At 45.7% G+C, this 17048-nt stretch overlaps 1 long non-coding RNA gene across 2 annotated transcripts; it reads left to right on the forward strand.

The window, feature by feature from the left end:
• Positions 1-211: 211 nt before the first annotated feature.
• On the forward strand, positions 212-13600 carry LOC132015120 (uncharacterized). 2 transcript variants are annotated; one of them, XR_009403553.1, is made up of 3 exons: positions 212-484; positions 668-730; positions 13147-13600. It is a non-coding gene; the product is annotated as an uncharacterized LOC132015120 (long non-coding RNA). The 2 variants fall into 2 exon arrangements; XR_009403552.1 differs by lacking the exon at positions 13147-13600 and adding an exon at positions 1622-1972.
• Positions 13601-17048: the final 3448 nt, after the last annotated feature.

A 17048-nucleotide genomic window follows, 5' to 3' on the forward strand; every position in this document is an offset into this window, starting at 1 on the left:
GGGGAGAGCGAGAGAGAGGAGGAGGAGCCGGGGCCGGCGCTCGGCGCCCGGGGCCGGCTGGGCTCGCTGGGCGGTGCGCGGCCGCCAGAGGCAGCAGAGAGGCGCCCGCAGCTCGCCGCGCGCCCGCCCGCCCGCCTGCGCGCCGGGGGAGGGGCCGCGCGCCGGGGGAGGGGCCGCGCGCCCCACCAGCGCCGCGTGCCGGGGCCGGGAGGCTGCGGCGAGCGCGCGCGTGGAGGTGCTGCGGCACCGCCGCCTCCACCGCTTCGTGCGCCCGGCGGCCGGAGCCCGTGTCCGAAGAGCCGGGGCCTGCGGGGCTTGCGGGGCTTGCGGGGTAGGGGCGGCGGGTGGGCTGGCCGGGGAGAGGCACTACCCGGGGCCGGAGGCGGGGAGGTCTTCCCCGCAGAGTGGCCGCCAGACGACGGAAAGTTTTTTGCACGCAGCCCTTCCAGCGTGTCCTTCCCTCGCCGGCTCCCCGTCGTCCACGGTGAGGCGCCCCCCACGGAGACCCACCCCCACCGCCGCGGCCCAGTGAGGGGAAGCGGGGCAGGGTTTTCCCCCCTCCCAGCATCCCAAGCCCGGGAGGGACCCCGGTGATGACCTCTCCTCCTAGCCACCACTCCCTTGTCCCTTTCTCTCTCCTGTCACGGCGGACCTTGGGACCGTGGAGGATTCCGCGGATGCCTTTGGGAGCTGAGACCCGTGGGTAGATGGAAGTGGTTCTAAAACGCAGGTGAGTTTGGGGCAAGGCCAGTTGCCTACCCAGCTCAGTCAGGCTGCGGGACATTGCAAAGCTCAAAACTCAGGGCCGCGGTGCCCCCAGATGCTCCGCGCGATGCGTGTCTCGGGCTCTCCGCGAACCCCTGCGCAGACCTTGCTGCAGGATCACGGTAGCTAGCGGGAGAGCCCGCTCGCCGCACGGAAGACGCTGCTTACTGGCCCAAGCCCATGGAGCAGTTTCCAGCGCTCCCTACCGTGATTCGACGGTGGCCGGGATTAGCGTTTGCAACCTAGGCCAGGAATCGGACTCCTGGGAGCATACACTCCAGGCGTAACTGCTCTAGCCAGTTGGAAAGGATGGATTAGATTTCCTCTGAATTTTGGGTGTTTGACGCTTTAATTGAAATTTCTCCTCCTCTCCCTCGGGGTAAGCAGCAAAGGCCTTAAAAGGTCTTCTGGTATTGCTTTCTCTCTCTTGGAATCCTTTCCTTTACTAGGAATTACCTAGAATAGATGGAACTCCCCTACTATCGATTTCATTTTCCCCTGTACTCTTTTAGTTCTTACCACTTTTGTTTCTGCCCTGTGGCTGAAACACACTGATTTGAGGTTTTTCCGTACTGCGTTCTGTCCTGCCTATGCCATCTATCTAATGTCCCTGCACTTGGCATGCTGTACCTCAAACCAGGTTTAGGATGAGCAATGAAGGAGGATCTATGGATTGGTTGTGGTATTTTTGGGAATGGGCTTGTGTTTCATCAGAACCAGACAAGTTTGATTTGCCTCTGCTGTCTTTGGAAGGGTTTCTACAAAGGAACCACTAAGTGGCTGAGATGCCAGGGAGAATTCTCATTTTAAGAATTGGTGGGTATTAACAAAGATGTGTTACTTTTTGACCTCTTAGGATATGCTAGACACTGTGCTTGACATTTCATTCCAAATATCCATCCATCCATCCATCCAACAAATATTGCCTATCATGGACAAGTGCCTTCCACAGAGGAAGACAAATGAGACCTAGCCCCTTGTATAGATGCAGTCTGGTGGTCTCTATGGAAGAAGGAAAGTGTAAAACTTATCAACTCCTTGGAAAAACAAGACAAGTGCCCAGCGACTGGCCAGAGCAGTGAACCGTATGGTCTCACAGAGCTGCGCCTTTTCATAAGAGGAACCAGATTCTAGTTTGGAATGACCAGAAAAATGTGTCACAGAGAAGATGGGATTTGCTCTGCACCTTAGAGATTGGGAAGGATTTATCATGGTAAGGTGAAGACTGGTTTCGCCAAGGGAAGGGGATTGATGATATTCATGGAGGTTTCAAACTGAGCACAAGCTTGGTGTGTTTGAGGGGGGTGAATGTGGTTTACCTGGGATGATGAGTTATTATTGGGGATTTGGAAGTATAGTTAGGCCTGGGTCAAATTATGGAAGGCACTGAATGCCCACCTAAAGAGTCTGGGTTTTGTTTGACAATGGGGAGCCCCTAAAGGGGCTTTCTGGTGTGTAAGGGTGAATAGAAAGTGTGATTTAGAAAGGTTGTGGTGCCCAGGACTTCTTGGATATGGAAGCAGGTAAGGAGTAGTGTTGCAGTATTCGTGGTGTGAAGAAATGAAGGCCAAATGAACTTTGGTGGTCCCATACAGGTAGAGAAGGGGGCAGGTGTGAAAGACTGTGAAGAGAGCGCCTCATTGAAGGGTATGTTGTATGACTGGGTTTGGGGAGAGATAGAGCTCAGATGCCTAGGTAATTAGATCCTAGAACATCTTCCCTTCCCCAACTGCTTTCTTGTTTTCCTCCCACGTGTGTGTGTGTGTGTGTGTGTGTTTATTTCTCTATTGTGTGTACAAGGGAAGATGTGGTAGGCAGCCTCTAAGATGATGCCAGTGATTCCCACATCCTGGTATTGACGCACTTAGGTGATTCCCTCCCCTTCAGGGTGGGCTGGACCTAGGGACTTGCCACTAACAAACAGAATATATCAAAACGAATGTGATGTCACGTCTGAGGTTAGGTTACAAAAAGACTGTGGCTTCTATCTTGTTCACTCTTGCTCTTCCTGGAAGCCCCCTGCCATCTCATGAGCCACCTTATGGAGAGGCACGGGAGCATGGAACTGGGGGAGGCCTCTAGCCAACAATCAGCGAAGAACTGAGCCCTTGGTCCAACAGCCCATGAGGTGCTGAATCTTGTCAATAGTCATGTGAGTGAGTTTGGAAGCATATTTTTCTCCAGCCAAGCCTTGAGATGAGACGACAGCCCTAGCCCATGCATGTGAAAGACCCTGGGGCAGAGGCACCCAGTTAAGTCGTGCCTGGATTCTTGACCCCCCTAAACTATGAGATAATTAGTGTTTGCTGTTTTAAGTTGTTAAATTTGGGGATAACTTGTTGCATAAGAATGCATAACTAATACAGAATGCTTTGCATATGAAATGATGAGATAACAAAGGCAAAATTCCTTGGTCCTCATTTGAGCTTCCTGTGAGTTGTCTACCATCCTTGCCAGCTTGGTGGGACTGGTTTACTTTTAGTATCTCCTACATGTTGAGTTTGGTAGTTTACCTTTATCTCTGGGTACTCCAGTTTTTTGCTTTTTAGACTCAATCACTATTCTACGGAAAGAATTCACCAATGACAAGGTCATGATGTAACTGTTGGAAACAAGTCCTTACTGATCATGATGCTGTTGCACTGGTGCCCTTACAACCCTGCCATCCTTGAGGTGTGTGGAGAGTAAAGTGACAAAGGGACTTGAGCCCAGTGGTTGGGAGCTTCTAGAAAATTCTCTTCTCTCAGGGGCCATTTTGAACCACCCAAAAAACCAAAGGTGGCTTCTCTGGAGGAGTCAGGTCACCTCAGTCTCAGAGAAATAAGGTGGTGGTCCAGTATTTTATTTTATGTTTTTACTTTTATTTTATTTTAATTTTTTTTTGGTCCAGTATTTTAATATGAGTTTACACCCCCGGCCAAGTCTCTCAAGTTGAGATTACTTCTACACAGCACCCCTAAGCTGGCATGACATCCTAAATATTATTCCCTTCTAGCTGACGTTGGCTACATTGTGTGTTTGACTGATAATCAGAACGTGTGTGTATTACCGCAGTTAGAATTCTGGAGTATAATTTGCGGTTTCTACTCTCAACTTTGCCCAGTGTCTCCAGCCACTCTAGAGATCATAATACTAACTTGGTGAAACTCTAACCTACCTATGACTTAGTAACTGGAGAACATGGCTGTCAATTAAATTATACCACTGGGAGCCCAACAAGGAAGGAAGCATTGCTCATCAGACCACTAGACTTTCAGACTTGACTTTGGATGAAAACTGAGGTCAGTCAGGAATAGTATTTGGGTCAACACGGTGCGTAAATAGTGTTATATACATGTCTGTACTTACATATCAACTATACATATGGCAAATTTATGGTAGACTTGAATTCCTTCTGGTAATAAGAGTTACAAATACTGATAGTGGCAACAAAAATCTTACACATTCTTAATAGGTACAAATTGACCCACAAAACAGTCACTGAAGGCATATTAGTATCATGTCTATGTGATAAAACTGTCTAGCAAAGGTAGAACACTTTCTTCTCTTCATGATTAATGTTTGGGAAGATAAAAGGGGTATAAATACTTTTATTGTTTTGTTATCTTTCTTAGAAAAATAACAGTGGTTGATTTAATTAAAAAGGAGACGCTAACATAGACCAAATAAAGAAATCCGTTCCACAGAGACGGCCGTGGAAAATACCTGTGTAATTTGAGTAGCACCTGGTTCGGGAGAGCAGTGCATCTGATCCACAGCCTGCATTCACTTAGTCTGATTCATGTGCTGTTTTACCTCATTATTGAAAAGAAGAGAAGAGGTAATATTAGCTCTCTCATTTGAGGATATTAAGCCCCTGCTGGGGTCGAGGTGCTTGCTGTGTGTGCACCTTACTTCCTACCTAGACTGTTGGGGGGAGCTCCCTGGAGGGGACGAGGAGAAAATGACATTCCATTAGAATGAGGCATCCCTGGAATTGTTTGATGTTCTTTGTCTTAATTGAATCCATCTATCCCATCTGCCACTCTTCTCTCTAAATTTATTTCCCAAACCCACTCTCTCTGAGCATTGTAATGGGGGTGGGGGTGGGGATTTGTTACGTACGTTGTTACCTTTTATAAGAGCTCACCGCAGCTGGAGAGCAGGTGTGCTGTCTCTGTCGCCTTGTTAGACAAGGTTGCCTGCCTCTTCCCTGCCCCTCACATGTCCCCAGATCAAAGGGGATGGGGAGAAAAGACCCCCAGTAGCAACGGGAGTAGGGAAGAAAATAGGAATTCCAGGCTTTGGGTTATTGGTTTCCATATAAGGTCCTAGACATGTGTCTGGTCTAAATAACAGGGACTTTAGTGATAAATGGAACTACAAAAACATACAATTTGCATTCTGACTCTGGCAGAAAGGTCCATAACGGGAGTGCGTGGCCTTGAGGGACAGCTGCCTGGACAGCCCTGGCAGACTCATGGGAGGCTCTGATGTCTCAGGGCTTCCTGGAACCCCTCGGCTGCTGCAGGCTGAGGAGGTCTCTGCTCCCGAGTGTCGCTTGCTCTTCCTCAGGAGTCAGGAGAAAAGATAGCATCTCTTTGGCATCATCAAACTTTTAAAAATTAAAAAAAATTTTTTTATAAGATTTTATTTATTTGACAGAGAGAGATCACAAGTACGCAGAGAGTTAGGCAGCGGGGCGGGGGGCAGGCTTCCCGCTGAGCGGAGAGCCCAATGTGGGGCTCGATCCCAGGACCCTGAGATCATGACTTGAGTCAGAGGCAGAGACTTTAACCCACTGAGTCACCCAGGCACCCCCAGAGAAATCACTTTTGGCCCTTCATCTAAATATAAATATAGACAAACGTTAAGACTCATGTGCACTTATTAATTGGAGCAAAGCCCAGCCCCCTGACCTCCCACCCCTCCAACTCACCGGTTCATATAGCTGGGGAGGCGGAGCAGGGTGAGCACGGGCTTGAGATTGGCAGGTGGTAAGAGAATTGCTCTTCAGTCATTTGCTTGAGAACCCTTCTTCATCCCACCCAACCTCAGTTTTACAGTCTGTTAAATGGGTACCAAGGCTCTTCTCTTCATATGGTTGTGAGGATGAAGTGAGATCCTGGCTATGGAGCCCCCAGCCGAGGGCCTGGTGCACCGTGGAGCACTGTAATTGTTTGCTATGATTATTACTTTAGCTACAATGTGTTGTGTAGACAACAGCGGCTAGTCCAAAACAGGCTGATCCTCTGACGCTGGGAGGGCTCCTGTGGTTGCTTCTGACCATCCTTCTATTTAGAAAGGAAACCAAAGTTCCTGTTCCTTTGTGTGGGCCTACTGTCCCACTTCCACTGGCGGAGACTTCTGTCAGCAATCTTCTGCCTGAAACTTCATTTGATGTGGACTTCAGGGCTGCGTGCATACCCCTTTGTTCTGGGGAAGGCCCTACAAAAGACTTTTCTGTTCTGCCCAAATTCGATGTGCCTGGAGGCAAAACTGCTTTTGCGCAGCCCGGTAAATAGTTGTCCTGAGAATAAGCCGAGTGGGGTCTCCACAAATTACTTCCTCCCTCCAAAAGCAATTTATTGTCAATATTATATTATAAAGGTTACATGTGGATGTATTCCCATGAGATAGTGAAAGAGTAATGATAAGGAGAAAATTCCTTTTGAGTATTTCCTTCCAAAGTGGACATATCCCTGGTCCCACGTCACTTCCATACACCCCAAATCTGAAGGTGGTTGTCCAAGCCATTCTCTAGATGTCTCTCTGCTGTCTATATTTATCATTACAGACATAGATGGTATTGCCACATGTGTGCTCCTATTTTCTTTTGAACACAAACAGCATCATTTTGTGGAGAGATGGGGTTTGTCCCTGGCTGAGAAAGAAGACTCGCGTGAGCTTTTAAAACAAGATCGACAGGTGCAACAGACTGTTTTGTGAATATTTTTCTGTAGCAGTTTTCTTTTGTCACACATAATGACTGCATACTATTCCATAAGATGTTCTGGAGTCTGTTTTCCTAATGATAGGCATTGAGGTTTCCGGTTTTACAAAAAACAGAGTGGTCAGCATCTTTATTTTTAGATCTGCTTCCTGGGCACATGAGGGAGTATTTCTACCTAAAAGTAGAACTGCTGGGTGTGTGCATTTTAAATTTTCGTATGTCTGCCAAAATGTCTTCTGAAATAACTGATTGATTCTTGCTCCCACTAGCAGCGTAGGATGGGCCCATTGTCTCGTGCTCTAATTCCTACCCAAAGTTTTCAAACATTTTAATTTCGCCAGTGTTAGGGTAAAAACATATCTTGTTTAAAATTTGTGCTTCCCTCATTTCTGAAATACTTTTGAGCATTTGTTCTTATGTCCATTGTATTTTCACTCTGTAAATTGCTGTTAATAACTTTTGATGATTTCTTATTGGCATTTTCAGATCTTTTTATTGACTCTTAGGAATTCTCTATACATTCTAGATTGACAGCTTTTGTCTGAAAATAATGTAATTTTCCAGCATGATGATTGTCTTCTTTTAACCTTGTGTGTGACGTATTTTCTATGCATATATATATATTTTTTAATTTGGTTGTAGTTAGGTATATTAGATTTTTTCCTTGAGGCTTTTTGTCTTTTGTGTCTTGCTTAAGAAGGCCTTCCCAAGGTCACAAAATATTTTCTTACATTCTTTCTTTATGCTTTACAGGTTTTTGTTTTTACATTAAGCTCTTAGATATTTTTGGTTAACGATGTGAAGTAAAAACTTAATTTTTGATCTTTTCCCAGTTACCAATTTCCCCAGGCGTATACTGAAGAGCTTAGCCTTTCTTTCCACAGAGATCCTTCATATACTCACTTCCCAAATACATAGGTCTGTTTCTGAGCTCCCTTTTCTGTTCCACGGTTTGGCCTGTTTTTTCCATACCAGTCCACAGTTTAATTGCTCTTGTTTTATAATATATTTTGGTGGTGTATCAGGGAAAAAATGTTTCTTTTCCACTATGGACTGAGAATCCTCTGTCTTGGTCTGTTTGGGTTGCTGTAACAAATTACCACGGACTGAAGGGCTTAAAAACAACAAAAATGTCTTGCTCACAATTTTGGAGGCTGGAAGTCAGGGACTGTGATGTTGGAAAATGCAGTGTTCAGTGAGGGTGTCTTGGTTCATAGACAGCACTTTTTTACCATATCCCCATGGGGTAGAAGGGGCAAGCTAGCTTTCTAGAGTCTCTTTGATAAAGGGTCCACCTTTACAACCCACTCTTCTCCCCCAGGCCCCAGAGGCCCTACCTCCTGACACCATTACCTTCAGGAGTAGGATTTCAACCATATGAATTTGGTTGGGACACAATGATTCAGACCACAGTACTCTATTTCTTGGGAAGTATTTTTTATTCCTGAGAAACGTGTTATAGGTGTCATTGTTCAACAGTTGTCATGGGGACATCTCATGGCAGAGACTGGGCCATGTGAGGAAACCTGACCTCATGCCTATTTCATGGCTACTGTAAAGTTTGGGCCTAATGGCCACAACCAGCTTGGACTCTTGGGGAAAGCCTCCCCCAAGATGATTTACCAAATATCTCAGCCTTAGGAAAATGACTTTTTTAAAAAGATTTTATTTATTTATTTGACAGAGAGAGCAAGTAGGCAGAGAGGCAGGCAGAGAGAGAGGAAGGGAAGCAGGCCCCCTGCTGAGCAGAGAGCCCGATGCAGGACTCGATCCCAGGACCCCGAGATCATGACCTGAGCTGAAAGCAGTGGCTTAACCCACTGAGCCACCCAGGCGCCCTAGGAAAATGAATTATTGAGAGATTATCCTTCCAACTATCTGAAAAGGCCAACCCCTGTGGTTAGTGGTTGAGACTCTATGGGGATATTCCCATCTGTCAGTCCTTCCAGGGTGAGAAGAAGGAGCCATGAGCACTAGAGGCTGAAGGAGAGGGTCGCAGACCTGGGAAGAGGGCTGAGCTCTCCCCGGTGTGGGGAGCAGGTAGGTAAGAAGAGCCTCCAATGGGCCAATTGCCGGGCCTGGTAGTGTCCAATAGCAGACCCCTTCTGGAATGACCTCGCTATGAGTCAGGAATCATTCAAACCCAGTAACCAGTCATAAGGCTTTCTGTGTTGTCTTTACTTTTGCTTCCATCAAAGTTTTAAATGGCCTGATCTTAGGTAGGGGCGTTGTGGGAAATTGAGTCATATTGCCATAAATGTAAGGTTATGTGATCGCCATAGATATAAGGTTGCAAGTTGCTAGCTTTCCTTCCTGCCAACCCTGTGTGGGAGCAACACCATTATTTGAAAGAAGATGGCTGTTCCCACACCCCAGGAAGTGGCTAGGCCCAGAGCAAGCAGGGGACAGCCCCCAGCAGTTCCTAACGCCTTTCTTCTAGGCCCAATCCGATACCCTCAAAAGGAGGAAATCCTGAAAATGAGAGGCCAGAGTTTGGGTGATCTTTATATGACAGAAAATAGAAGCCTGGTATCCTTAAGTTCAACAAACAGTCACTGTGGAACTTAGAGTACAGACCAGGTCTCTGTCTGGAGGCCTGCTGACTCACAGATGACTACGTCCCAAGAATGATACTAGGGCTAAAAAGTGCCATTTCCATATAGGTCAGTGCTTCTCAACCAGGGTTGATTTCACCACTGCCCCTCCTCACTCCAAGGATATCTGGCAACGGCTGGAGACATTTGTGGTTGTCCTGATGGGCTGGGGTGTACTACTGGCATCTAGCAGGTACAGGCTAGGGATCCTGGTAAAAATCCTGCCATTTGGTGAACGGGAAGATTTATCCAGCCCCAAATCCTAGCGATAAGATCCAGAAACCCTGATGTAGGACAACCAATTGCTACTTTCCTCTCTTTCTTTTTCATTTCCAGAGAATGAATACCTAAGCCCCAGCAACTTCTTTGCCATAATGGGCTTCCTCCCTCTCACAGAAACCAGTAATAGTACGGCAGGGCTGTGAGACCCATCGTCCATCACTACGAGTTAAATCCTAGGTTTTTGCCCTTTCAGTGCATGAAAGCCAAATTATATTATTGGATGAATTGGTAGAATCAAAGGAAATGGATGTAGTTCTTATGCAGTAATCAAGTAATGTGGTTGCCTCTTTCTCTTTGAATCCCTTACAGATCATGGCTTACCTATTCTATGGGGAAAGTTGATCAGTGCTAAGACACTCATGTGAGGTAGCTCTTATTATTCCCAACTTATGGATGATAAAAGTGAGGCACAGAGTGGAAGTGAAGCATGGTGCCCTCCCTCTGGTTTCTTATATTCTAAAGTTATCAAACACCTGGCCTTGGCCATTGCACAGGTTGTGTACTGCACAACGGTGCCACTTTTAAGGGAGCTCCATTCTCCGGACAGACATAGATTTATTGTGACAATATTCTAGGCAGATGGCACAAAAGTGGCTTGTTCTAACAAAATCAGGACTATGAAGCAATTTTCTAACAGAAGTTAAGTTTCTTCAGGAAAGTACACCTCTCCCTAATGCTTGTGAAAGCACTAGATGGACTAGCAGCAAAGAAGGGGGTTATTGATGACTCTCTCTATGTTAGCAGTTCAGCTGGGAGCTGTGTGGGAAATAGAGTGCTTTGCGTGATGGAATAAGTAGAACAATCTTGCTATCTAAATGTGCTTGTTCTGTTATGGTTTAAGTCATCCTAAGCTTGGTTTGAAGGGGGAGACATTGACATGTATATCAGTTTGCAGCAGGAAGTGCAAAGAGTGTCGTTTCAATTATGGATTGACCCATGATTGATTTACCAACGTCAATCAATGGCTCCTAGGGTGTAATCAACACCAAGAGATGGCAGGTACTGGACCCTTAAGAGGATGGGGGCAAATGTTGCAGCATTGATCAGCTGACGAGCTCCAGGTAGGCCCCCCACAGGGAGCATCAAATCCAAGTAAAATACTGTAAGGTGGGAATAGCTTTTGCCCGTTGTAGCTACGTAACCATCTCTGTAACACACAGACTCCACTCTCTGTGCTTGACTTTGTTCTGAATCTTCAGTGTGTGCCATTTCATGGTGCTTTTAGGGAGGAAAGGCCTCACCAGGTGCCTCAGTTGAGAAGGCTTTAATTTTTCTACCTATGCAAAACCTAGGCATTCACAGACTCTGGCTAAGCCAAAAAAAAAAAAAAAAAAAGGTCTTTTTTAATGCCTAGTAAACAGTCAAGTTTGGGTGGGAGGTGGGGTATGTAAAGGCATTGCAACCCTCATTTCATAATTGGAATGAGAGAGGCTGACAGACTGGCCTGGCCTGGGCCTGTGCCAGACGGCACAGACTGAGTAGCTGCTTTCACCAGGGGTGGAGGGAGATGTGTGTGTAGTCAGTGACTGGAGAACGGGAGGGCTTGGGGCAGAGGAGAAATCTGAGCTGGGAAAGATGGGGGCGGGGGGTTTTGAATAGCCGGTGGGCAGAGCATGCATTGGGGACAGGGGCCTTCTTCAGTGAGCGCCTCAGGTCACATAGACAATAATTCCCTACAACAAAGCCCTTAGTGGAAAATAGGCAAGTCTCAAGGGGATTCGGAAACAGGAAGGGTTTGAAAGTGTTACACAATGTTTCCAAGATTAAAATCTACAGTATGAGATAACTTGAGTATAATACTGTGTTCTTAGGCAAGTGGCAGATTTCTTGGAGAAATACTTTTTGTCAAGAATGAATCTCTAGGGGCGCCTGGGTGGCTCAGTGGGTTAAAGCCTCTGCCTTCGGCTCAGGTCATGATCCCAGGGTCCTGGGATCAAGTCCCACATCGGGCTCTCTGCTCGGCAGGGAGCCTGCTTCCTCCTCTCTCTGCCTGCCTCTCTGCCTACTTGTGATCTCTGTCTGTGAAATAAATAAATAAAATCTTAAAAAGAAAAAAAAAAAGAATGAATCTCTAAAATGAGGGCTCTGTGGACAGAGGTAAGAAACTTGAACTTTTCAAGATTCTTTAGCCATCTGGCCGGCGTGTTCAGAAATGGTACCTGATGGCGCTGATAAAAGGGATCTCTGTGTTCATGCTTTACTCTAATACTCCAACCTGGGTCGTTATCAAAGGCAAGTTAAACAGATTTTTCATCCCAAGTAGGATGACCACATGGCTGAGTTTGCCTGGGGAGTCCCGGATTATGCAAAATTATTAATAGCTTGTCCTCCCAGTCTCAAAAGTGTCCTGGTTTTGGTGATACATTATATGGCTGCCCTAATTTGAAGTGATTCATTGTGGACTTCTTTTGCTTACTCTGCGAATCCTCAGTGACCAAAAGGGATGCCTCCGCCTCAAGGATATTTGCCCCCATGTGCATTCTGTCTTTTTGAAATGGTTGTATTTTTCTCTTTGCATATAAAGGAATTTTTACAAAGCATTCAGAAGAAAAGCAGCATAAATGACTTAAACCTAGAAATCAATGTTAATATTTGGTAGACTATTAGAGTAATACTCAACCTATTTAACTATATCTATACCTTTAATATATTTATATATTTTTAGATCCCAATCTCGAAACTAAATGACTTTACTTGGAATAGCATTCCATATATACATATATAGATATGGATACTACATCAAATTGTATATCTAGAACTGTGTAATAATGTAGTCAACATAGATAAAACCATCCTTTAAAAATAATCACTTTTTAAAAAAAAAGATTTTATTTATTTACTTGACAGAGATCACAAGCAGGCAGAGAGGCAGGCAGAGAGAGAGGGGGAAGCAGGCTCCCTGCCGAGCAGAGAGCCCAATGCGGGGCTGGATCCCAGGACCCTACCCTGGGATCATGACCTCAGCCAAAGGCAGAGGCTATAACCCACTGAGCCACCCAGGTGCCCCTAAAATAATCACTTTTAAAAAAAGATTTATTTAAGGACGCCTGGGTGGCTTAGTTGGTTAAGCGGCTGCCTTCAGCTCAGGTCATGATCCCAGTGTCCTGGGATCAAGTCCCACATCAGGCACCTTGAGCCTGCTTGTCTGCCTGTACTCGCTCTCGTGCTCTCTCTCTCTCTGACAAATAAATAAATAAAATCTTAAAAAAAAAAAAAAAAGATTTATTTAAGAGAGAGAGAGGGCCTGAGCAGGAGTGGCAGAGGGAGAGGGAGAGAGAACCTCAAGCATACTCTACTGAGCACAGAACCCAAAGTGGGGTTCAGTTTTACAACCATGAGATCACGATCTGAGCCAAAGCCAAGAGGCTTAACCGATTGCACCAGCCAGGCGCCCCTTTAAATAACCACTTTCAAAGATTGTGTTGTCTTCTAGTGAATGCCTGTTCTTAAACTAATATATTTAATTCCTCAATTGGGGGCAGTTAGATTGTTTCTTTTATATATTTTATTAACAATGTTATAAGAAGTGTTTCTTTTTTTTTTTTAAGATTTATTTATTTATTTATTTGACAGAGAGATCACAAGTAGACAGAGAGGCAGGCAGAGAGAGAGAGAGAGAGAAGCAGGCTCCCTGCTGAGCAGAGAGCCCGACGAGGGACTCGATCTCAGGACCCCAAGATCATGACCTGAGCCGAAGGCAGCAGCTTAACCCACTGAGCCACCCAGGCGCCCTATAAGAAGTGTTTCTATAGCTAAATCTTTTCTCACATTCATGGTTATTTGGGATGCTTTCTTATAAATAAAACTGATGGTAAGTCAAAGGGGCTATGTATTTAAAATTTTGAATATGTCAAACTTGGCAAGCATGTGGGAAAATTCCTACTCCCTACCTCATCTGTGGTGTATCTTTCTTTTTTCATCTTTCAGCCCAACAGGAAAGAATTTCATCTCTTGTTTATTTCAGTTGTATCTCTGATTATTGATTTTTTAAATTTATTTTTTAATAAATCACTTATTTTTCTACTAGAGTGTACACCTTTCTCTTATTGAATTATGAAAGCTCTTTATATATTAAATAAATTAAAGCTTTGTGTTACAAATTGTAAGATTTTTTCCTGATGTACTATTTGTCTCTTCATTTTATTTCTGGCGGGTTTGTGTATGCATGTGCGTATATATGGATTCAGAAGATTTTTATACAGTTATACCTATCAGTCTTCTCCTTTGTGGAGTTATATACTTTTTTTAAGGACCAAGTTTTCAGGAATTAACCCGTGAAATTTTCATAATCTGATCTGTTTCAAATTTACCAGTATGGTCCTTGTATTAGATGAGCTGCAATTTTGTTTCCATTTCTCCAGTTCAGGCTGTCCCCCAGATGGGGTTCAGTCACTTCACAAACTCACAGATAAGTTACGCAAGTAGGAACTGGTGATAAGCATTTTCCTCAACCACGAAACATGTATGGCTCCCTTTATGAAAAGCTGTAATGGGAATTAGAAAGGACCAGTTTGTTTAGATTCTTTGTGGAGTGAATCATCACTGCCCCATTGATATGCTTTATAATTGCACTGGTGTGATCTCAAGACAGCTGTGGCATCAACCCTAAGTTCTATTTACTATGCAAAGAAATGCCATGGCCTGCCATAGCTCCCCCAAAGCAAGCAGCTTTCCATGGAACGATGCCCCTGGGCTTCATGGCAGCATTACTTATCTGATGGGGAGGGCATTCTAGCAAATGCACATCTTGTTCTAGCTGGGACTGTTGGGGGTGAGCTTGTCTCTGGGCTTCTCTGCTGGCTTGCTGGGCTGAACCACATGTGAGCCTCAATTACTTCATTTTTCAAGTTAGACCTGTGCATACTACTCTCTCTCCTTGGCCCTCGCCCTTGCCTGCTTGGCCCTCTCGGTGTCTATTCTAGGGAACAGGGAGAGAAGAGAATCCTCTTCCACTTACATACCTCAGGGAAGTCCCTTGATTGTCCTCAACCCCATTCCCCATTTGCCCAGAGCCCTCCCGCAGGGTGATGGAGGGGAGGACTTGAGCTCCACTGAGGGCTGAGTGTGACATTGATGATCACCGTCACCATGATAATGACATAGGGTGACTGTCTCTGTTCTCAGCTGTCAGAGCGTTTCCCCTGCTCTTTAGCCATGAGAACTCCAGTGACCAGCAGAGGCAATCGTAGGATACCAGACCCCACCAACTGACACTTTCTCTAGAGAACCCTATCATGGCGGGAGTGTGGGCATTGGGACCAAGGCCATATACCATAGCAAGTCTTTGCTGTCTGGTTTTGTCAGACCCTGCAATACATGCAGGGTGCCTGGGTGGCTCAGTTATTGGGTGTCTGGCTCCAGCTCGGTTCATGATCCCAGGGTCCTGGGATAGAGCCCCACATGGGGTTCTCTGCTCAGCCGGGAGTCTGCTGCTCCCTCTCCCTCTGCCTGCTGCCCCCCCTCCCCTGCTTGTACATGCTCTGTCAAAGAAATAAACTCTTAAAAAACCATAATACATGCAATTACTGTAGACTAACCTGCTCCTGCCCACAGGGAATAGGGGGTGTGGTGCTACTCTGGGAGCCAGACCAGGGCCTTGAAAATAGTTTTTACTATGGAAGGACCCTATTATGGATCTGAGCAGCCCCTTCCCCAGAGGCTTTTAGATGAAGTCCATCAGGGGTCCCCTCAATTTGGGAAAGACACACCCATTTCCTTTCTGCCTTATCAGTGCCCTTTGGTCTCTCCATATTCTCTTATCCAATATCTCCAGAGCCAAAGAACTAATTTGGCCACAACATAATCCTCCTCGGAGTGCTGGAGAGGGAGAGAAACCAAATGTGAGCTCAGCTCAAACCGTCTTCAGTGGCCAAGGCTCACTCGTAAATAATTTTCGTCTTGTTACCCATTCACTAATTATATAGCCTCCCGATGGGTATTGGCAGCATGTCAGAGGTAGCTCACTTATGAAAAGATGCTACAGTTTCCAAACCCATTCTGGCTCTTCATGAATCTGGGAATTGGGAAAGCCAGCTATACTAAAGGAACTATAGGCCCATGTCTTTCTCTCTCTCTTTTTTTTTTCCTCCTTTTGCGGGCTGAGGTGGGGTGTATTGGAACAGAACAACATCCATATGTTTATTCATTGAGGAAACACTGAGCCTTCCTCTGGCAGGCACCACCAGAGGAGCGGGAGAGAGAAATCCTGGATACGTAATGGGTCCCCATTTTGCAAAGGCATTTCTCAGAGTCACTAATGACACCTGTAGGGGGGCTGAATGGTGGCCCCCAAAGACGCGAGGTGCTAATCCCCAAGACCAAGGCGTGTACTACCTATGGGAGCATGTGGTCAAGTCTTACAGATGTGACTGAGTGAAGCATCTTGGGTTGGAGAGATTATCCCGGCTTATCCAGCTATGCCCGAAATGCCATCACCTGTATCCTTTTAAGAGGGAGGCAGAGGGAGATTTTACACAAAAAGGGGAGTAGGTGATGCAAAGATGGAACAGATAAAAATTTGAAGGTGCTGGCCTTGAAGATCGGGGTGATGCAACCCCAAGCCAGGAAACCGCAGCCGCCACCCAAAGCTACGAGAGGCAAGACTGTCTCCTAGAGCCTCCGGAGGGAGCGCACAGTCCTTTGACACCTTGATTTTGGACTTCTGGCCTCCGGAATTATGAGAGAATAAATTGTAGTTGTTTTAAGCTCCCAAACGTGGTAATTTGTTACACAGCCCCAAGAAACTAATAAAACAAGGATCTAGAGGACAGTTTTCAGGCAGGTGGCGTCACAGGCATCTAAAGTCCGTTTATTCATTCCCTCGGCAAATATTTATTGAGTACAGTTGTTCCAGGCATAGGAGAGAGAGAATAAGGCTGACTGTGTCCCCACTGATACCAGGGTGGAGGGAGGGAGCAAGTAGTAAAGAGGTACATGAGGAACATGAACCAGGTAACTTGAGTTTTCAATAAGTGCTTTAAAGAAAACAAAACAAGGTGGTGGGGAATTGGGGAGGGAACTATTTTAGATTGGGCAGTAGGAGGGCCTTTCTGATGAGATAATCTCAGAGCTGAGCCCTGAATATCAAAAAGGAGTTACCATCTGGACGAAGCTTTCTAATTGGTGAGAGTTGTAAGTGCAAATGCCCTGAGGTAGGTATGAGCTTAATGTGCTTGAGCTTAATTGTGCCCAGAAAGACCAGATCCTCCATGTCAGCGTGGAGAGCCACATCTCACAGAGGGCTGCGGGGTTCTGTTGAAGGCCCTGTCCTGTGTAGTTTTCTTTATTTGTGACTAAATTAGAAGTAAACATACAAGTCATAAATCAAGTGTGGGTCACATGAGCTGGTAGGACTTATATTTAGTTAGATGTCAGGGATTGGCTTTTAAAATATCTTGGCAGGTGTGAACAAAACTCTAAAGATAAAATTTGACAGGGACAAAATATGAAATTACTTGCCTTAATCAGTACTTGTG

The sequence above is a fragment of the Mustela nigripes genome, chromosome 4 (genome assembly GCF_022355385.1).
Source record: "Mustela nigripes isolate SB6536 chromosome 4, MUSNIG.SB6536, whole genome shotgun sequence".
In the NCBI taxonomy this organism is placed as follows: Eukaryota; Metazoa; Chordata; class Mammalia; order Carnivora; family Mustelidae; genus Mustela; species Mustela nigripes.